The following is a 23,602-nucleotide window of genomic DNA, read 5'->3' on the forward strand; positions in this document are numbered from 1 at the left end:
ATCTCTTGATTTTCTTGAGCAGAAATCTCTTTCTATCATCCATTTGGTCCCTCGTTATTCATCATGGATTATTCGTTTAAACCGTGTCATTTTACTGATCTTCGCCATGATATTCTGGAGGTGGCCATTTCTAAAATACCTGTGTTCTCGGGTGGTGATTCAGTCGCTGTTAAAAAGCATCTAGGGTGGTTTACTCGTATAATGATCATGTATTGTAGATCTCCTCAGTATAATCATGAAGATGTCAAAATGCGTCTATTTGTCCTTTCTTTAGAAGATGATGCTTTGAATTGGTTTAATAGTTGTCTTGAAGATTCTTTTACTTCTTTACAAGACGTTGTCGATGCTTTTAAAGATAAATATGGTGATCCAGATAGCTCGCCTTTTGCCCCTAAAATTGTGCAACAGAATGAAAGTAATCTTATAAAAGGTTCAGCTATCGATGAAAGATTTCAAGACAATTCTTCATATCAGAATGTGCCATCCACCTGTACCATTGCAGATCAAATCCATGATAGTGGAAAACCAGGGACAAATGACAATGAAAAGGAAGACCAAAATCAAATTATACAAGAACTAATGTTGCTGGTAAGAAATATGGAGATAAATCAAACTAATTACGCCAATGATGTGAGAACTTTATGCACCCACTTGGAAAAACGTAATAGGGAGATGGAGATCATGCAAAATCAGCATGCTAAGGAAATTGAGGCCATGAAAACTAATCATGACACAGAAATTAGTTTTATGCAAAGTAAGTTATCAGGCTTAGAGGAAAATATGACGATCATGCAAGCAAATCATAAGAAAGAGAAACTCTATGCAACATTGCTTAATGACCATAAAGGAAAATGACGATAGATTAATAAAATGTATGGAAGCTAATTAGATATGTCTTCAGAATAAGTTACTGACCATGGAGGAATACCATGCTAGGGAAATCAGTGCTATAAAGGTTGAGCACTCTAGTCAGATGGATGCCATTAAAATACAGTTTCAGAAATTTCAATAACAATCGGAAGATGAAAGAAACCAAGGAACGACAATACATCAGGAGCCTCCCTATCTGTTACAGGAAGCTCCATCTTGTTATGAGGTTCTTTGTTCCATTGAAGGTGACCTGGATAAAAGGGAAATTAATAATTAGATTGATGCTCATATGGTTATTCCACCAGTCATAGAAGGTCAAGTTATAACTCATGGCACTTATGAGATTGATCCATCATCCTTGACAGGGCAGATGCAGAATGAAGAAAGACATGTCACACATATCTTGCATACTTCATCTGAGAGCTTTGAAGCAGAAAGTCCCACGTTAGCAATGATACAACCTGCCACAAAGAAAAGGCACAAGAGAAAGAAAACGAGAAGAAGATTTGATGCATCAGACAGCCGCGAGCAGCTTGATTTTCGGATAGGAAAAAGTCCTACCATATGCAGAATTGGACATGGCACATCCGACAAGCAGCCGACAGATTTGCCTGAAAGTAGGCAAATGCTCAGTATACATTTTGTATTGTATTTCTAACCCTACTCCTTGTCATTTCAGCATTTTATTTATGTTTTAGGATTAGATTTACTTTACTAGATAATTAATAAATGAAGAGCTTATATCTTTCATGTGCTTAATGTTATATGATGATTTTTGAATGAACGCTACTTATTTTTGGTTGTGTGTTGCGTGGGTGCAGATTCTGGATTCTCACATTCCTACAGTGCAGCAACGTGTCGTCAAGTGGAGCCAGATGTTGACCACTACGTGTCAACTACCCATAGCAGTACACCCTCTTTTTCGCAAAAGGGATAGCACTTGAGCGACGTGTCCGAGTCTGTCATCATTAGCCTGATCGTTTTGTAAACCCAGTCTGCATGTATAAATTGTAAATAATCTTAGCAGAGTTGAGTCATGTATGTAAATCACCTAGGTGGACTTAATTTTCTAGTGATAATCTAGTTCCGGAAGGTTTTTTATGATCGGCAGAGTTTTCCTTCAACCTAACCCCAAAGCTGGAATGAATTTTGTCATTAGAATCGTAGGGGAATCCTAGTGCGTTGATCTGCTAGATTATATTTGGTCGCAGAACTGGGTGGTCTATGAGGGTCTATGTCAAATGGGTTTTTCCCCTTGAGATGTAAAATTGTAAAGTTCATGATGTAAAGTGTCTTGAGGGTTAAAAAATGTTTTAATCCCCTCATAGGTCCTAAGCCCTAGGTCCTAGGTAATTTTTCCAAAGGCTAAGTTCGAGGATCCAAATAATAAAATTTAAAAAATTTGAAAAAAAAAATTTAAAAAAATAAATAAAAATTTAAAAAATAATAAAATAATAATAAGTCAAATTTTTGAGTAAATAAATGTAGAATTTTAATTTTTTAATATTAAAATGCATTTTTTTTTTCCGGAGAAAAAAGCGAACTTTTTATATATTAAATAGATAAAAAGTTACAAGCAGATGCAAAGCATTCAGTTGCAGTGAGGAAAACTCCCTCAGCTGACCCAGAGAAAAGAGTCTCTTCTCTGAAACTATCCAAAGTCAACTTTAAAGTCCATATCCCCTGATGTTGGGTACAGTTCTGTCCCTTTTGCAAAAAACAAGAAACACAGCAGCGTCTCGGCCTGTAACAAAACGCCAAAGACACTGTTCCGACTGTAAGATCCCGTGGGCCTCCATGAGAGGGAAACAGCCCACTGATAACATGTAACAAAGCCCGAAACACTTGGGCCGTGAAGAAATTAAAGAGCTCAGCACAACATCAATGTTTAAAAGCACATGAAAACAAAACGACTGTGGCCAAAACAAAGACTGAAATAACAGATCAGTGAACAAAATTTAGACATAGGGAGGCTGAAACGACTCCTGAAGCTGATCATGATGCTTTTCAATCACTTTCCAAATGCCCACAGCTTGCTGCAGAGCATCTTTAGATAGTTTATCCGCGTCTTCATTCCGGTTCCTGTATATGTGTTCAATTGAAAAGACATTAAAAGACTGTTTTAAAGCCATAATTTCTTCAAGAAGAGGCCTCAGCATATAGTTTTGACATCTGCTATTTCCATTAATCCATTTAACCACATTTAAAGAGTCCCCAAAGATCTGAATTGCGAAGATGTGTCTGTGGATGAGCCAACAGAGGAGCAACTTGAGGGCTGACATTTCAGCGAAATTGTTTGAACCAGTACCAATGCCCACCGAAGCCGAAAGAGAATGAGATTCATTTAGATGAATGACTATGCCTGCCCCTGCTGTGTTGTTTTGAGAGGCCCCATCAAAGTAGGCCCACGGAATGTTTGGTCTAATTTGCTCTTCTCTGCTCTGAGACTTTTTTCTTGATTCCTCCGGCTGAGCTTTGAATGGCTATAGCCTCAGCTGGGAGAGAAGTATCCTGAAATATGATTCTGTTCCTGGCAATCCACACGCCCCAGGAGATGATGGGCGGGAGATTTCTCATGTTCCCTTCCGAGTTCTGATTCCACCATTGATCCCATGCTGCCATAATGGAGTCCCCCTCCCATCTAAATTGCTTCTTTAATAAACCCTGAACCTCTTCCCAAACTTTTTTAGTGAAAGGGCAGCTCAGGAACAGGTGGAGTATGGTCTCAGATTCATTTTTGCACAACGGACATCTACCAGGACCGTGCTTGAATCTAGCTTGTAGGATGTCCCATGATGGGACCTTCTTCTTCAGCACGCACCAAAAAAACAGTCTGGATTTTTTTGGACATTTGAGCTTCCAAAGGGGCTTTGCCCACCAAGCCGGTTCTTCCCATCCTTTTTCGACATTAAAAAACAGTACCCTGCTTTCGGGGAATAAGATCCTGTGTCAGCATGTGCCCAAACTAGCTGGTCAGGTCTATCTTTTATCCTTACATTGGATCTTGACAGTTCCTGAGTAAAAATTTGCCACTCATCCCACCATACAGGGTTGAGATCGAGGTCTTCTCCAGTTTTCCAAGCTTGCCCCCATATGGAGGAGTGACCAATTTTCTCTATCTGGTGCAGATGAAGAATACCTTTTGAATCCAGATGTCTAATGAGACCCGGAGATAAAGCATAACGCTCATTGCATCCCACCCAAGGGTCCCTGCCTATTTTAACATTTTCACCACTGCCCACCTGCCAAGACAACCCTTGTTCTATGACTTTAAAAGCTTCAGTGGTAGCTTTCCATATTACAGAAATATTCCTCCCTTTTTTGTTTGGGTCACGGATCCAATTTTCCAGAGACATTGGATCTATATACTTGCGCTTTACTACTCTTGTCCAAAGGTTCTCAGATGATATGATCCTCCACCCAGATTTGGCTGCCAAAGAGGTGCTGAAGTCATTAAGATTCTTTATACCCCAGCCACCCCATTCTTTTGGCCTGGCAATCTTGTCCCAAGCAACCCAAGGAAGAACCGAGTCCTCCTTTGCCCCTGACCAAAGAAACCTGCAGCAGATTCTCTTTATCTTATGAAGTGTGCCTTTTGGTATCCAGGTCAAGGCTGCCCAGAACACTGGCATGGCCTGCAACACTGAATTTACCAGTGTCAACCTTCCAGCTCTAGACAGCCACTTGAAACTCCAATGGGCTATCTTAGCTTCAATTTTAGCCACCAGCCAGTTCCAGTCTTGCTTTTTATAAGAATTTGGTTTAAGCCAGAATCCCAAATATTTGAAGGGCGAATCCATGTTGTAAATTTCAAAAGGTAAGATAGCAGTGATCTGAGAGCATTCATTCCTGTTGAAACCTTCCATAATAAAATGGGATTTTCTGAGATTGATTTGCATTCCTGTGGCTTTCATGAACAGATCCAGGATGTTCTTTAGTTCCTTCACTTCACTCAGACTTCCATTAGTAAAAAGCAAAATATCGTCTACAAAAAGGAGATGTGAAATGAACAGATTTACAGCTACTTCCAAACCTTTAATCAAACCTGTCCTTTTTGCTTCCATAATCAGCCTGCTAAGACCCTCTGCCACAAGGAGGAAAAGCAAAGGAGAAAGGGGACATCCCTGTCTCAGTCCCCTTTGTCCTTTGAAGAAAGGAGACGCTGCCCCATTGATTAGAACTGCAAAACTTACACTGGTGACACATCCCATTATCCAATTGATGAACTCCAACTTGAAGCCAAGATGGGTTAGCAGCATCCGGAGATAAGTCCAACAGATTCTATCATATGCTTTTGATAGATCAATTTTGATCACAGCCCCTTTCTTGATTGTCTGCCTGATGCTATGGATCGTCTCCTGTGCTACCCCTATGGCTTCGTGAATCTGCCTTCCATCCAAAAAACCAAATTGTTCACTTGAGATGTTTTTTGACAGGATCGGCTTCAAGCGCACAGCTATAATTTTTGCTATGATTTTGTAGACACAGTTGCAGAGGGAGATTGGCCTGAAGTCTTCAAAAGAGTCAGGGTCCTCCTTTTTTGGGATGAGGGCGATAAAAGTAGCATTGAAAGGGGGAAGCATCTCACCCTTCCTTCTTGATTCTTCCACCACTTCAGTTAGCTCATCACCAATTGAATCAAAGAAATGATTGAAAAGTTCTATGGTCCACCCGTCTGGACCTGGACTTTTATCTTTTGCCATGGATTTGACAATATGCTCGACTTCTTCCTTTGTCACGACATCCATTAAACTTTCAGCTTCCTCCTCTTCAACGAACCTGGGGAAACATTGGGCAGTTCTGATAACTTCTGCTAGAGTAATCCCTCCTTGAGCTGTAAAGAGGTTTTGGAAATGGGCTTTACCCATTCTAGAGAGTTCCTCAAAAGAGGAGGCTTCTCTTCCATTTTGATCCCTTAGCTTCCAGATGGTGTTAGCATTTTTCCTGCCCTTTGCATAATTGTGAAAAAACTTTGTGTTCTCATCACCAGCTTTCAGCCATATAGCCCTGCTTTTTTGCCTCCACTCCTCTTCCCTCTCGAGAAGGATCTTACTTCTTTGTTTTTCTAACATCAGAATCTTGTCCTTTGAATCCTGATTTACATATCCATCAGCCTCAGGCTCCTCAAGATCTCGTAGTTCAGCATCTATGAAGGAAAGCGCCTCATTCTGGGACACCTTCCGAGCTTTGGCCCACTCTATAGTTGCTTTTTTGAGTCTTTTTAAATTATCCCAGAAATGGGCTCCTTTGCTTTCTGATGGAGAACTGCCCGGGTGTCTCCAAGTATCCCTGAAGAGGATATTGAAAGACTCCTCCTGCAACCAAGCCGCATTAAATTTGAAAGGAGAAGCAGGTTTAGGAGGAGGCTTTTGAAACTCCAATAGAATGGGAAAATGATCAGAGTTCCCCCCTTCTCCGACCCACTGCCGGAACATAGGGATGTTGTTTATCAAATCTTCACTTATGAGGAAACGGTCCAACCGCTTTGCCACTCTTCCCTCCCCTATTCTTCTGTTCCTCCATGTAGGCTTGACTTTGATTAGATTGACATCTATCAAATTATGAGAGAGGAGAGTGTTTGTAAAAAAATCAGAGAGCGGGTCTTCCCTGGCTGAAGGACCCCATGCTTCCGCGTTCCCAATAGAGAAGTTTAGGTCTCCTCCCAAGATAACACTCCTGTCTTTAACAAGATCTTTTGAAAGCAGGTTGTTCCAGAAAATCTCTCGCCCTTGACATGGCCCGTAAATATTTAGGATTAAAAAAGAAAGCCCCATGTCAGGAGAAGAGACCTCCATGCCAAGAGCATGGTCCATGCCCCAAAGGCTATTGATCATCATCCTTCCTTCTTTGACACCAATAGCCAAACCCCCCGAATGGCCTACAGCATCTATGGCATGAAAAGCCCATCCAGGGAAAGAGGACCTGAGCATAGATTCCACCTCTAGGCTCCTTCCAAGGGTTTCTTGTAAGAAAAGAAAATCCGGATTGTAACGAGTAATTAACTCTTTTAAAGCCAGTTTTTTGGGCTTACTGGCTAAACCCCTACAATTCCAGGACAGAAGGATCATTTAACAACCTGGACAGGGGTATTTGCTGCTCTAAGCGCCCCAGTAATGGACATCTGCTTCCCATCAGCTACATCAAACTTTGCTTTGACCTGAGCTTTTGACAAATTCGATTTCCTACCCCTACCCTTTCTTTTGGAGGCTTGGGATGAAGAAGGGCCTAAACCACCTATCGGATCAGGAGACTCTATAGACTTATCCTGCCTTTTATCCAGAGATCTCAGATTATAATGACAGCTCTGAATGGAATGTACCGGTTTTTGGTTATATTGAGGCACATCTTCGCAATTCAGATCGATGGAGGGAATGGCATCAATAAGTTTTTCAACAGATAAACAATCAACATTCTTACTAGAGATAAGAGCTTCGTTTATAGGATTATCAAAATGATCAGGGAAATATGAAACAGTGCAATGATCATGAGGCATAACATTTGGTTCCTCCATTACAGTGTCGGGATCATCAGCAGGCGTCTCCTTGGCGTCCTTCACCGGGGTCTCTTGGGCCTTTGGTTCTTCGGGCATTTGATTAGTGCCCTCTCTGACCGACTCCTCTTTACCGCTATTCCTCTCCTCCATAGCCGCTTCCTTTAGAGGTTTCTTAGCCCCATAATCCTGTTCCTTCCTCATCTTTTTCTCCCTCTGCTCATCTGGTTTCTGCGGCCTTCTTCTGCGATTACCCAGAGGGCAGTCCTTTGCCAAGTGCCCGTATTCGTGGCACCTATAGCACCGAAAAGGAAGGTGCTCATAATCCAGAGGCTGCTCAAACACATATTCTCCATACTCAAGCTTTATAGACTCCGCTAATCCCTCCTTAGGATTCAATCGAACCAGAATCCTTGCCATTGTTCTTTCGAAGGTATGGAGGAAAGACATATCAGCTTCAAGATAAGTGCCCAGCAGGTCCCCTATGGATTTAAAAACTGATTCAACCCACAAGAACGGAGGAAGTCCTGGTGCTCTGACCCATACTGGGAACTCATCCGCCTTCTCCCTATTTGCATCAAAATTTGGCGTCCATCTCTGAAACAGGACCGGGCGATTTCCAATAATCCAGTTCCTCTCAGCAACCCAATCTGCATCTTCTTTTTTAACGAAACTAACCATGAACCATCCCTTTACTAATAGAGCCACTCTGAAGGAATTTGACAAGGATTTTTTCCATTGGGTCTCCGCCCACTGATTCAAGGACTTGCCAGATAGAGCCTTCCCTCTGATTCGACCTACAAGGGTGCATTCCGCCACTGTCAGAGCATCCTGAACTTGGACATCCATGCCGAGTACCAGGTTGCCTTCAAAGGTCTTCTTCTTTAGGGAAAAGTCCTTCTTTCGATTTGCCTCAGACTTGTCCTGACCCCGATCTACAGCCCCTCCTAAAAGATTAGGTGTTGCAGTTCCTTGATTCTCCTGAAGACTCCCTCTATTTTCTACAGGGGTTTGAGACGCTGTTCCGCCCTCAGCAAACTGACTACCGGCTTCCAGCACCACCTTCTCGGTTGCCCCCTGTCCTGGATTCCCTGTTTCCTTTCCACTGAAAAGGGGTTTCCCCACCTTCCCGAGCCTTACCGTCTCGTTCCCCTCAGTGATGAGCCCTTCTAGACTTAGGCTGGGGTTTGAAACTTGTTTTATGGGAGAGCGTCTAACTGCATGCCGATTACCCCTTTCAACTTCAACATTCCCTGTCTTCGAAACCCTTCCAACCGATCTCCAGATACCTTGCTTGGTCGGAAACTTTATAATGTCCTCGAGCCCTCCTGATAACCTTGCTGGACCTGAGAGAGGCTTAAGCTTGCTACCATGGAGACCAACTGAGACATGGAAAGGGCTTTTCTCCGGGAGAAATGGTGAGAAGATATCCTTTCCCCCTTTGAGGCACGACCCATCCACACCCGCCTTGACCTCTAACTGCTCGGGTTTCCTCTTGTAGATCCACGCGCCTTCCACAGCCGGCTCCTCAACTGCATGACTGCCATCTGACCCAAAGAACTTGACCAAGTTTTGGGCAGTTACATCTTTCCCCCAAACTGATAGCAAATCCTCCGGGGTCGGTTCTAGGTCAATAGATTCGGTAGATGTTACCATGGTGAAATAACAGTAAAAACACTCAGTACCTGACACCGTAAACTGCCCTTAGCTGCTACTGTCGATGCTGCTTCGGAACGTGGTAACGCCGGTTCCCCAATACAGCTGCTTCTTCTCCGGGAATGATTTTAACCTTGTCGTTTCGATTATTACCTTCAGCTTAGCCCGTAACAGCTCTCTTAACAAAAGAAAAACCCTCCGCTTCCTCTCCGGTTGTAGATTAACCACGCCGTTTACGCAGAAAAACCTCCAGATTAACCTAACAGCCCTTCCACCGTCTGTCGACCCCCGAACCGTGGCTGCCGCTTTCTGCTAAAACCTACCTAGACCCTGTACTGTAGCTACCTAGGCCGTCAACCTAGGTGACCCCAGGTCGATCCCTGCTACCTTCGATCGCCTCCATCTCTACCATATCCCAGAGAAAACCGTAAAATGCATTTAAAAATTCGACGGATGAGATTAAAAGAAATCTTGATCCTCATCGACGATCGAGATTAATTTGACATGGATAACTCGAACTAGCCGTTGGGAAATTTTCCTTTAAATAGGGTGCTAGGGGTCATTTGAGATGAGATTAGATCTGAGAGTCTTGTGCTGAAGAAAGCTCTCTTGTAAACTTTTTCTGGTGCAAATAAAGAAAGACTTTGGGGTTGAAATCTTGTTGGTGTTACTCTTCTGGAAACGCTGTAAGATGTTTTATTTTTTTGCATAATTTTATTTTCAGCGATTGATTTTAGCTTGATGAAGATTGATTCAGTGACAGGTATCTTGTCTGATCTCTGGGGTTTGAATGATAGTTTAGATTCTGAAATATAATGGCAGGTATCTCCATTTGATCTGGATTTCACTATTGTTTTCTCCCTCTATGTTAATGGTTGATTTTAAGCTGTGCAGGAAATCTTAGTTTTGAGTTTACCGGGCGTTAGGGGAAGTTCTCGGCTGAACCAGCCAACCCCAGACTGTGTTTTCTGAAAGAGCCCAGCTAGTTTTAATCTCGGTCTTATCATCTGAAATTTTTATGAATGCATGCAGGGTTTTTCTGAAGCATTTCACATTAAATTAAATTTCTGAAAATATTTATGTGGCATAACGAGAAATCTGGCTATTTTAGAGCCTGCAGTTTGTGAATATTGTAATTATTTAGTTAGGGTTTTCAGTTTCGTTTCTTGCACATATTATTTTTGGGTTTTCTGTTCTTTGCCATTGCAGGTTGCAGGTACAGGTTTTGAGAAATATTTCAGGGTTTCATTCAGAAAATCTGGAGCAGCTGATTCAAAATTTTAAGAACCCTGGTAAATCTTAAGAGGGTTTTCCGATCCATTTATCTGTTGTCTGGGGTTTCATCAGGCAATCTCAAGCAGTCTGCAGCCCGGGGTTTCATTTTTACAAGGATAGTCTTCAGTGGATTTTCAAATGTTTTGAGGGAATTTGATGGTTTATCAACGCTGTTTTGCTGCTCGGGGTTTATTTTTATTTGCAAGAAGAAATTTTCGAAAAAAAAAAAAAGAAGAGAGCAGGTCGCTGCTTCACTTCCACGTTGTTTCACGCTGTCCGCTCAGCCACCCCTGTCAGCAACTATCACTCCACACTCTTGCTGCCCATCCACTACATGCATATCCCTCAGTCTTCACGTTGTTCCACTGTCCACGTGTTTAACTTTGTTGCCATACACCTGCAACAAAACCTTCGAACGTTATCACATTGCTCCATCAGCTCCAACCAATCCATCGATTGCATCATCTCCATTCGACTGCCTATCCCTCCTCTCCACGCAGCTGTTCCTCTTCCGCCTTTCAAATTGCAAAGAAAACGTTACCATTATAGCTCTTTCTCTTCACTGCTTTTCTCCCGTAGCTACATCCTTCTGTTGTCGTTCTATCCATACGCTGCCTTACCCTGCCTTACCCTGCCTTCATGCGCATTTTTTTTCTTACGTTCTGCGTTAAGTGCTCTCCCTTCCTCATTGACCTGCGTTCTGCCCTCTTTCCTTCAAGCTATCCAACCTGCAAACAACACCCAAAACGCTACTTCTTCCCTCCGCCGTCCGGTTTCCAGCCTCCCTCCGCTGTCCGGTTTCTCAGTCTCCTCATGCCGTCCGACCTGCACAAATGATAACCAAAGCATTCGAAAAATTTTCAAGTCTATGCGGCTAGGGTTTTAGGCGTATTCGATTTTCATTTGGTTTATTTTGTTTAGAGTTAGGATAAATTTTAGTTAGTTTTCATTCGATTTCTTTTGCTTAGCGTATCATTTGTTATGAAGTGTGTTTTTAACATAAAAAATAAAAAAATCGATTTTTAATTTCTTTGATATAGTTAGCATAGTTACTTTTAGAGTGAGATTTTGTTAGGTCTTAGATTCAGATTAAACTAACATTCAGGATTTGAGTTATTTTGTTTAGTTTATTTTTATTTTATTTTTTTAAAAATATAACAATAAAAAATTCATAAAAATTATAAAATTATAAAAAGCATAAAGAGTTTGTTTTCTTTTAATTTAGATTTTTAGATTTTTGATTTAAAGTTTCATTTAGCCTTTAGTTTTATTTTATTTGAAAAATATAAAAATATATTTTGGAAATATTTTGCCGGATTCAGTGTTGGCTCAAGGATTTGTCGTGTTTGCAATATATCTTTTCTGCTGAGGCTAAAATTTTGATGTGGGATTAATATTTATCATTTTCATGTGGTTAAATACACTTAGAAGATCATTTAAAGATTAGCTATATGAATCTGATCTCTGGTTAGCATTTAAATTTTATGATCTTTTAAAGCATTTAATTTTTCTTGAAGTTTAATTGCTGGATCATCGTTTAGGCGTTGTGCATTTGTTGAATATCTTGTATTTTGATGATAAACGATTGTTAATGATTTCATATTTTTTGTAGCATTCGACAAATAATCGTTTCATCATTTATTTCATAAGGCAATGGTCTATAAACTTAATAAAATCAATTTAGTGCTTGTTTTCCCCTTCATGCCTCCCAACCCAACTGGTCCACAGTTGGTCATCCATTATCCCATAGGGTCTACCCCCCTTAGCCGCGGGAGACGGGCTTAAACGAAGAGATCAGGGATCAAGGTGACAACCCCCAGTCTGAGCGTTGTCGTGACAATCTGTGCGACAACAAACTCCATTGTTTCCTTTTTTGTAAATTGTGTCCCTCAAGCCTGGAAAAAGGGTAAAATAGTGTAGGAGAGACTCTATTGACCATGATTAGTCAGCGTATACCATTTTCATAAATAGTCTAATTCAATCCGTAAAAGGGGTAAACTTATACTGAATAGACGGTTGTTCATTTACTTTTACGAGTTCGAACAATCAAGTACTCGACGATCTTTTCATGTTTAGGGAGTCTAAAAAGGGTGTAAAGATAATTCCTTATTTTCGCTTTTTCGTAAGTTTTTAACGAGTTCAAAAAAGTGATAAAAACATACTCAACGCCAAAATGATTTGTTTTCGTAAATAACCTATGATCTGCACACTTAAAATAAAAAATCATTATCACTGCTCAAAAATATAGTCAAAAACATTATAAATTTGGATTTTAAAGGTTAATAGGCAAAAAATGATATTTTAATAAGCCTAAAAACTTATAAAAACCCAAAAAGTAAAAACTTTTTACCATTTGTGTTTTTTTACCCTTTGAGAGTGATAGAGCTCATTTTTCACCAAGAACTTCAGAGGCAGATTCTGGGCAAACCGTTGGACGAAATCACGAGTCGTCTTCTCCAGGTAAATCATCTCTCTGAGATCTTCGTTTTCATGGTTTTTATTTCACATTTCACCATGTATTTAGTTTTTTTTGGGGAGGGTTTTCAAATAGAAAATCACCCTCGATGTGCGCAGTTTACCATTATCAGGCTTGTGCACATTGATTGAATTTTTCACACTAAAAACCGGGATGTGCACAGTTCCTAAGGTTATAACTGCACATTCACACTGTTTTGTTCAATCAGCTGCACAAAGCGCTGAGGGCATAATTTTTTTAATAGAAAATACCCAAATTACTTGAAACATTTCACCAGAATCTTTTCTAATGATCCTCCATGTTTGTTTGCAGGGTTTTGAGCCGCAAAAATGGAGTGGAGAGCATGAACATGAAGAACAAGACATAGCTGCTTTGAACCATCCAAAGACCATACAGGCATTTTGACAAATTGTGGCATGTACAAGTTTTTCACTATTCCGGGCATGAAGGCCCAACTAGACTTGCTAGAGTGGATGGTGAGCAAGTGGAATGTACAAGAAGAATGCTTCATAATTGGAGACCATAGGCTCATTATTGATGCTGATGACATTTACTTCTTATTTGGGCTCCCACGCCATGGGTGGAAATTTCTCTGTATGGACATAGGTGAGGTGGTGAAACAAATGCCACCTATCTGATACAACATTGCTCTCCAAGAGCTGCTCTCAAAGATGGGAGAATTGACATTAAAACCATAACGAGGCTTCCTTTGAAAGCTATTGCGTTCACCGTTGCACGACTATGCGGAAGTGCAACTCTTCACTTGCTTACAAAGGCTCAGATGGAAACTACCATGGAGTGTTTGCAACCTACAATATTCAACTCGTACAAGGTAGTAGTTGCCAATCTAAAAGGGCAACTAACTAGAGTCAAAACAAGCAAAATCGAGAACTTTCGTTATGGTGCCTTTATCATTTCATTTGCTCTAGAGCGGATCCCTCTTCTTGCTCCACAGGTAGCTATAGAGAGAGGGGACCTCAGGACCCTTGCACGCTGAAATGGGTCACACTGATGGCACGCCACGGAGGTGGCAAAGGATCAATGATCCGATATACTCCTGATTTCTTCAGGTGGTTGGAAAATCAAATCATCATGATTGAAGATTTTCCATACATAGGCATGGATGACACAGATGATCCAGATATGCCACTGCCAACTGGGATGCAGTGGGGCAATCTAGGTAAAAGCTTCACACTTTGGTTGTTTTTGAATTTTTTGTTGTCTTTTGGCATCCAAAACTAATTGTTCAAAACGATCCTGCAGATGTGGCCTGGTGAGACTGACAGGGTTACACATATATGATAGATGCGGTGAGCAACCAGTAGCTCTCGCAGTGCAGAGCCCGAATGCAATAGAGGCATTGACTGAGTTAGAGCACAACATTGAGAGGTTGACCGTGGACATCCCGGATGTCGGAATGATGACTTGCCTTTCCGCTATCAGAGGTACACTGTGGAGGTTCTTGGACCTATTAGTCACTTGCTACGATGAGTAGCTTGCACTGTTGTTTGCTACCATGATCATCATGCGTAGCCGCTAGTCTTAGGGCTAGATTTTTGCTTTTTGATGATGTATTGGCATGTCCGGATAATAAATGCAATGGGGCCTCATGTCTTTGGATGACAATTTTTGTAAAAACCACACTTTTTACAGACATTTAACTAATGAAAGCTACTACGTCTATTTCAGTCTATCTTGTACAATATATGGATGAATATTGCTTTTGATTTCTTACATCTGTTTTACAAATAACAATTTAACACATAATTATCCAATACGTTAGTTAATGTGTTTAAACTTCTTGGAATATGTTGGTACTCGATATAATCAAACTCTCTTTCCAAGAGACGAACACGCAAAAACATTCTTAACATTGAAGGACTTCTAACTGAATAAACACCATTCAAATGTAATACTATGAGTTGCGAATCTAACCTAATGATCAATCGACGAATGCCAAATGAAATTGCGTCAGATAATAGATCAGTCACTACACTATACTCTGCAATATTATTTGTTGTTCAACCAAGGCATATCACATGAATAGAAATGGGCGAATAAATGGCCTAGGCCGCAGAAGTTAAATTTCGAGTACTACAACTAACGCCAGCAACAAAACCAATGTAAGTTTGAGGGAGCGTTGACATCTGCAAATCAAGTGTAACACAAGATAAGCAGGAGAAGTAGCAGAAAAATCGTAAAAAGATGCTAAAAATTGCCACACATAAAATATGGTACAACAATATACAAATTCTTCACTGAACAATCTAAGCATAATATTTCTTTAGGTAAAGACCATTTCTGGGCTTTCCCAAAGGAATTCTGTCATAATCAACTAGTTCATAGGCCCCTTTTGCCAATGCACATTTTACAACATAAGGGCCATGCCACATGGGCTTGAATTTACCAACGCCTAACTTATCGTGCTCTTGATCATAGACCAAGACTAAATCCCCTTTTGCATATGAACGAGGTTTTACATTTTGATCATATTGTGCCTTAACTTGTTTCTTTTGGGCCTCGCTAGCTAATGCAACATCACGATGAGTCTCATCGAGTCGTGCTAAGTACAAGAAACGTTCTTCCTTGGTAGAAGTGGCTGGTAATAATTCAATTGCTAGTTTCAAAGATGATATTTCACATTCAATAGGTAAAACTTCTTCCACGCCATAAACGAGCTGGAAAGGAGTAAAACCAGTCAAAGTTTTTGCTGTGGTACGGTATGCCCAAAAGGCTGGAAAAAACATTAGATGCCAATCTCGTTTATGAATCCTGATAATACGTTTAATCATGGTGGTTAAAACCTTGTTAACGACTTCTACTTGGCCATTCGCCTACAGGTAATATGGAGTAGAACTGTCATGATGCAGGCCTAGTTTTGTAGTAAGATCAGTCATCATAAAGTTTTGAAAATGGCTACCATGGTTCGTGACGATGGCTTGTGGAACTCCAAACCTAGCAATCACATGATTGAATATGAAAATGGATGTTGTTTCACCATCATCCTTATATGCAAGCATCGCCTCGACCCATTTTGTAAAATAATCTACCGCAAGGATAATGTACCCATGCCCCCGGCCGAGTGAGGGTTACATGTAAGGAATCGACGCCCATTTGGCGAAAGGACCGACAATGTTAAACACACACATGGCAACAACAGAATATTAAAAATAAGCAAGAGAGTCCATCTATTATTTGACAATGATATACATTTATAGTACATTCGTGTGACCGTTTGGTTCCACATCCCAAGGTCTCTTGGACTCTCATGGCTGTTCACATTCTACACCAACCCTTAGAGGATTAGGTGTCCAACATTCCCCCCTTAATTCGAAGGGGTATGTATGAGTCCAACTAGAGAGTTGTAATACAAAATGTGCAAAAAACATGGCAGCACTAGGCTGAATGTGCTCTCTGAAATGTTGGTATAAAGGGCGATGGTTTAAGGATGACCACCAACACTGGAACGCTTAGTGCAGTTCCTGGAACTCTTCCAATTCTGGCATGAAGCTAAGGTCTTTTGCTAGAGGGAGTGCTCCTAATGTTTTGAAGAAGGAAACCTTCAACCATGAAAGGGAGGTCTCACCCCGCATAAAAGGGAGAACCTCAACCTGAAAAGGGAGGTCTCAACCTGTGATGGTTTAAGGATTACCGCCAACTCTGGAATGTTTAATGCAATTCCTGGAACTCTTCCAAAACTGGGAAGAAGCTGAAGTCTTCTGCTAGATGAAGTGTCCCCTATTCTTTGAAGAGGTATCACCGACTGAAGGCATGCTCAGGGGCATCTTTGTCTCTGGCTACAACTTTGAATTTGGTATGGCAGGTTGTGTCTCAGGCTCGCTTGATGTGGCTTTGAAGCTTGTAGATGACCATCATTTGCCCCCCTGTCAGATACAAGGTGAGATGATGGGGAAAACTCAACTGCAAGGCTTTTCAATACTCTAAAACAAGTTATGACATATGACTGGAAAATCTTCTTGGCTGTTGATGCCCATTGCCAAGAAGCGATCCATCCAAGATGAATCTTTGTTCTTGCAGGAGGTTTGTTTTTGAAGCATCTGTTTGAAGAATGACTGGTTTTATGAAAGTGCTTACATGGATGAAGATCAAAACAATGATCTTTCAGATGGCCAACTCGGTCACAGTGTTGGCATTTCACAATTTGTTGCTGTGGAAGAGGGGCAGAGTCTGGAACAGCTGAAGGTGAACTGTCGTGAAGGAATCCAGTACTCTGAAACTGGATGGGCTTTGAGTAATTAGAATATGAAAGGAAACGTCCTTGTCATATCCAAGACCTGTTCTGTGCTTGTTGTGGACAAGTTCTTCCCAAGGTCTGATGATGGGCTTGGAAAATGCAGATTGAATTTCTGCATGTGATGTAACCTTGCTGCTTCATTGGGCACTGGATATGAATTTGTAACATTATTGACTTTCTGTTTATGGGAGTTTGTTTCATTGTTCTGAACAGAAATAGGTTCAGAATGATGACTCCATTGTTGTAATTCTGCTTGCTGTAGCTGAGATTCAAGCTGCAAAAAATCAATGTTTTCCTGTGCATTTTGCAGACAGGTTTGGATGTCAAAGAGAGTGTCTTTGTTGACCTTCACCGTGTCTTCAACAATAGACAACATTAATGTGCTCAATAGCTCTAAAAAATCATTGATTATGGCCATTATCTCAACAAAAATGAAGACCTCAAAGGATTTCAACTAGAAATGCACCATTGTGCTTCAATTGATAAAATAAATCCCAAGAGATAGAGGTGGAGCTGGGCCCAAAATAGTAAAAAAAAATTTGATATATTTTTGCAATTATCTCCAAAATAACATTGTAATTTGACTTTATATGTTTCAATGATTTAAATAGCAACCACGCACCAACCATGCATCATATATGTGAGCCAACATACCCATACCAAATTACAGTCTTCATAGAAAGATACCAATGAACCATGCACAATCTTCCACATACATATATCATGGCTTTCACACACCACAGATCAGTTGCAACAAGTATACATACCATTCAAGCTAACATCATGCTCCAAATAATGTATCACTTCCTCTTTGTAATAGCCTGAACGCAAAATAATGCACCATATATTGCTACTGGATGGAGGGAGATTAATAGGAAGAGAACTCACTTTGATCCTTACAACACTCGTGGGAAATTACCATTACAAAGGTGGACGAGGAAATAGGTTCTTTGCATTACCAACTAAGTTAGGAACGCAATGAACGATGTTTTTTGAAGTACAGGTTCAAACAATTACCATCGTTGTCACCGCCAGTGGCATTTTCATGTTACAGAGGAAGTCTTGGGGACAGAAAGCACTATTTTGTCTCTGCCAATCACAATCAATGTAATCGACTTCTTATGTTCTATTAACAACTTGTTTATCAAGAAACACCCCTTCAATTAAGGATTCTAGGGGAAACAGTCAACAACCACTGGATTTTGCAAAACCAATGTTCATACCTCGCACTCGCATGACAAAGAGTTGAGATTTGGTATACCTCACCTCCTTTACAAAGTTCATATAAGAGTTTAGGTCTACCGTAAGCTTAGGCACAAACATGAAATTTCGATATGCTCCAATCAATAACATAAGTAAAACAATGACACAAGTATTAGGAGTCGAATCTTTAGGGGCTCTCCTCTCTTAACATATTCAGAAAACTGTGATTGATACTTATCTGGCTCATCTTCTCTCAATGTCTTCATGTATGAAGCGACGTGACCTCCAAAAATATACTTTCGATGGACCTTAGCATCCAAGCTCTTGCTTTCCTTGTTATAACCAGCAAAACGCTTGTCGCTGTGAGGAATATCTAATCCTCCATCCAAAGCACCCTTCAGAGCTCCGAAAACTCTGTTGCCAGTGGTGGTCCTCACAAGACCTACGTCCAACAAAGCTCTGAATGGCCTCCTTGAATCATTTGGCTCAACATTGTAGTCCTCTCCAGTGGCCTCCTCATTCCCAACATATTGATTGTTGGGTCTGCTCGAATTGCAGCATGCACTGACTTGTACAATTCTTCTATGTTCTCAGGCTCAATACCTCTCTTATACAATTTTTCTTGCAAATGATAACAATTATGGGAGATTTAACATACAACGGTATAGCTTGGAGAGCTACATGCGGTTGGACGCTGCAACACTACGAGCTTTAAATGTTCTTGAAAGTAAGACAGATGCAGACAAGAATTTCAACTTGTTTGGACTGATGAATAGGACTTGTACTGCTGGTATGGGGAAGAGGTTGTTGAACAGGTGGCTCAAACAACCTCTATTAGATGTAGGCGAGATCAAATGTAGGTTGGATCTGGAAATTGGACCTCCCTTGACAACGCAAACACCACAAGCACGCAGAGAGGGACAGGGGCTTTATATGCAACGTTTTCCTGAACCTGGAATTAGACATCCACCACAATTCAACGTACACGGTGGTCAACTTGCAAGCATGCCTCTACATCCAACGTTACCTCCCCATGATTTCTTCAGATTTGGTAATGGCGGTTAGTTTCCTAACATGGGTGCACCTGCACGGGGTCTCGGCTTCCACACTACCAGCACCACATGTATATGGAGAATTCTGCGTCCAACATCGTTCTCGACAAAGCAGAGCGTATGGCAGTCAAAGCAACGGATGATATGGGAGTTGATGCGTTACTATGCTCAGCAGAATGGCAGTGAGAATGGCGCTGATATTCCCGAGGGAAGGAGCGTTATATTCATGCACAAGGAATCACCAACGTTCAGATACATCAACACAACATTCAATTCATGGCAAATAGCTCAACCAACAATTCATTCAGTGACCCTTTCAAAAACAATGCGCAACTGCTTAATGCAGAGCTCAGAAGCACCATTCAAACGTACAAGACATGAATTAAAGAATCGAACAGAAAGACAGGTGACATACCCGAATATGAGGGAAAACACCCAATTTTTTTTGTTATTTTGAAAGAATGGGCAGAGATGGCAGGTGTAAGGAGAGAACCCAACTCAAATATAGCTGACAAGGGTTTCAGAATAGAAAATCTAAGTGGCAGAGGGCCAGGAATGACCATCCAGCTCTGATACCATGTTAAACACACACATGGCAGCAACAAAATATTAAAGATAAGCAGGAGAGTCCATCTATTATTTGACAATGATATACATTTATAGTACATTCGTGTGACCTTTGGGTTCTACATCCCAAGGTCTCTTGGACTCTCATGGTTGTTCACATTCTACACCAACCCTTAGAGGATTAGGTGTCCAACAGAGAACAATGATTGGGTGAAGAAGAGTTGGGTGTGCACACATTTTTTGATCGTAGATCTACCAATTGTGGCATTTCCAGACCGCAATTATACAGTCTTTGAACATAGAAGGCCAGAAATGCCCCGCGCGCAAGATCTTTTGAGTAGTGACAAACCCTAACATATCACTGCCACAAGCTCCATAATGTAAGTCATTTAATGCCTTTTTGGCTTCCTTGTGAGTTAAACATTGTCTGAAGATGGAATTGGCACCACGATGATAAAGTGTATCGCCAACAATATTGTATTGCTGGGATTGGTACCAGATACGATGACGATCAGTTCGACTGAGTTTTGGCCAAAATGTCTGGGTCTGAAGATAAATGATGATATCTCCATACCAGGGGTCTAAAGTACTGATAAGAAAGAGAGATTCATTTGGAAGAGAATCCTCTGCCATGGTTTCCGTCTCAGTATGGGGAAAGTCACATAATAATTCAACAAATACTAGCGATTTCTTAGATTTAGATTTTATGAATTCCAAATCGAATTCTTGCAGGATAACTATCCATTTGGAATACTTGCCCCTAGCAATTGTTTCGTAAGAATGTAAACCATGGGGTTGCAATGGGAAATCAAAGTAGTCTTGCGCAATAGAATTTAGTGACGAAAACGTTTTGCGAAGGTCAATTTCTCTACATGTGCATATTTTGCTTCAGTTTTGGTCAAATTTCTGCTTAAGTAATATATCACATGCTCTTCGTTCAATTCGTCTTCTTGAACTAAAACCATGCCAATAGTGACATCGGATGCAACTAAGTATAAAAAGTAGTCTCGATGATAATCGGGAGGATGCGATAGATAAGTATGGGTCAACGCATGTTGAAGTGCATCAAAGGCCTTTTGAGCCACTTCATCCCAAGTAAATGAGATGCCCTTTTTCAACAGTTGAGTAAAACCTTTAGTTAACTTGGCGTAGTTTTGGATGAATCGATGTAGAAACTTAGAAAGTTTGCTTTCCCTTGCAAACTTTGGAGTTGGCGAAGATTGGAAGGAGGAGGCAAATTTAGAATAACCTCAACCTTGAGCGGATCAACACGAATGCCTTCCTTTGAAATGACAAATCCTAGCAATCGACCAGATTGCACACAAAAAACACACTTGTGGGGATTCAAGCGTATATTGTAGTGACGACATTTGATAAAGATAGCTCTCAAATGCATTGGATGGTCTTCCCGTCTCAGCGAATGAGCTGGCAAGTCATCCAAATAAGGTTGCACAATATGCTTGATATCGTGAAATGCATAAGACATAGCCCGTTGGAAAGTTGCACCGACATTCTTCAAACCGAATGGGAGTTTTCGATAGGAAAAAGTCCCCCATGGACAAATGAACGCGGTTTTATGTTGATCAGCTGGGAGTATGTTGATTTGGTTGTAGCTAGAAAATCCATCCATAAATGAAAACATTTCATTTCCAACACAATCGTCAATGATTTGATCGATATAGGGGGTAGGATAGTTTTCCTTTGGACAAGCCTTATTGATATCCCTGTAATCGATGCATACTCTAATGGTTCCCTACTTCTTGTTAACATGTACAATATTGGACACCCAATCAGTCAAGGGAACCGGGTAGATGAAACTTGCTTTGAGCAGTTTCTCGACCTCAACTTTAATCGCAACAACCTTTTGTGGATGCACTGGATGTAATCGTTGTCTGATAGGTTTTGCATCGGGTAAGTCTTGATCTCGTGCACAACAATGCTTGGGTCAATTCTTGGCATTTCCTCATAGGACTAGGCAAAAATATTACAAAATTCTTGAAATAGGGCTTTATATGTTCAAATCTCTTCAAATGAACACGAAGTGCCTATGTGAATATTTTCAATAATTCCTGTTTTGACTAAGATGTCAATGGAAATCGTTGTAGATATATTTCCCAAATTCCTTTCGGATTCAGCTTGAAAAACTAAAATGGGCCATTCCAGACTATCTACAATCTCAGGCGAAAACATAGTTGAAAAATCATTCTCGATTTTATCAGGGTCAGGTAGAAAAGATGAACGATGATGATAATCATTCCATGGAATTTCATCCGAAGTCATGACCTCCATAATACTTTCGTCAATCGGAAATGTATAGTCAAAAGGATCAGGAAGTGAAACTGGTTCTAACCAAGGTAAAGGAGAATAATCATCATTGATCGTATTCACTCGATCAATCTCAGAAGATGATGGGTCGGAAAATGATTGAACTACCTGGTAAGCCAATTCAAGCGGGCTCAAAGGCATCTCATTGCCATAGGAGGTCAATTCAAACTCTGAAGGCACTATCCATGGATCAGAAGATTCCATAGTGCTTGATGTAATCATGTTAACCTCGGCAAAATTAGAAGGAAAGTTAGGTGGAGGGAGTGTAAAGGTTCCCATCAGTGATGAGTCTTTGAGCAAACCAACACCAATATCCTCATAAAGAGTATTCATTTTTCCCACTAAATGTATGCCACTTGTAGAGTTAGGGTCAGAAGTGTAGTAAGACAATTGGTCTACTTTGACAATTTTCCGTTTGTGAGGAAATTGTATCATACGGAAAGGCACTAAGACCACTGCTGACATAGCGTAGGTCCAACTTCGACCAAGCAAAAGGTTGTAATCAAGCTGAGCATCAACAACTTCAACTTCGATCACGACCGTCTTACCCTCTAACTCTATGGGCAGATAATTTAGGATTCCATAAGGGTGAAAGTCTCTTCCAACAAAGGCTTTCAGAGTGGTATGTGACTGATTGATAGTTGGAGAACCTAAAGCTTCCAACAAGCAATTAACATGATACACGGAGAAGCTCCTTCGCCAACAACTGTGCGAAACACTCATCTGGTTTTGACAAAAACTATAATTTGGAAGTCTAAGTATATGACTCTCAAGATCAAAGATAATTAGATTAGAATCCTGCGGATCAATAGCTCCAATGGCTGACAACAATAGCTTTCGCTGTGTTGGACATGTTTGTAGCACCTCAAGAGCTGACATTGTGGAAGGAGACATAGCCAGGTCTTCAACAATGTTGTAATTTTGTGCAGCTCTAGCATGTGGATTGAAAGTTGATTTTCGAAGCACACCTTTGGGAGGTGGTCGAATCATCATGTCAGGATTCAGTTTCTCGATCTGTAATGGTTTAGAAGGAGGAGGAGGAATTGAACTGGAAGGTTGACCAAATGAACTAGTCTCGTTCCCATTGACCACAGGACCCTTAGATCCGTAATATTTTGATCTCATAGCTACCATAACTTGCTGCGAAGACATCATCATGATATCTTGTGATGCGGAAGAGGAAGATGTGTTATGAGAAACCATTTTGCTGTCTTGAGAAGGAAATGGATCCTTCAAAACAACGAGAGTTGGAGAACCTTTAATGAATTTGGAAACCTCTACCTGATGTGGGCATTCCTTCATATAATGATCCTCATTGCAAATAAGGCAAGGATAGCGAGGTTTCCGTTTCTCGTCAGTAGGTTCAATTTTAGTGGGTTTCTCTTTTGGAGAAGCATTTTGTTTTGATTTACCTTTCCCTTCTTTTTACCTTC

At 40.8% G+C, this 23,602-nt stretch overlaps 1 protein-coding gene and 1 pseudogene across 2 annotated transcripts in view; one reads left to right on the plus strand and one right to left on the minus strand.

The window, feature by feature from the left end:
• LOC149203812 (actin-related protein 2) overlaps positions 1-23,602 on the plus strand; it is a 240,248-nt gene that overhangs the window by 80,917 nt on the left and 135,729 nt on the right. The window lies entirely within an intron of this gene.
• Positions 18,366-19,260, minus strand: LOC149203813 (large ribosomal subunit protein uL18 pseudogene; annotated as a pseudogene).

Source organism: Pinus tabuliformis, chromosome 2_1, assembly GCF_031772625.1.
Source record: "Pinus tabuliformis cultivar Carrire ecotype Pingquan chromosome 2_1, CPIR1, whole genome shotgun sequence".
NCBI lineage: Eukaryota > Viridiplantae > Streptophyta > Pinopsida > Pinales > Pinaceae > Pinus > Pinus tabuliformis.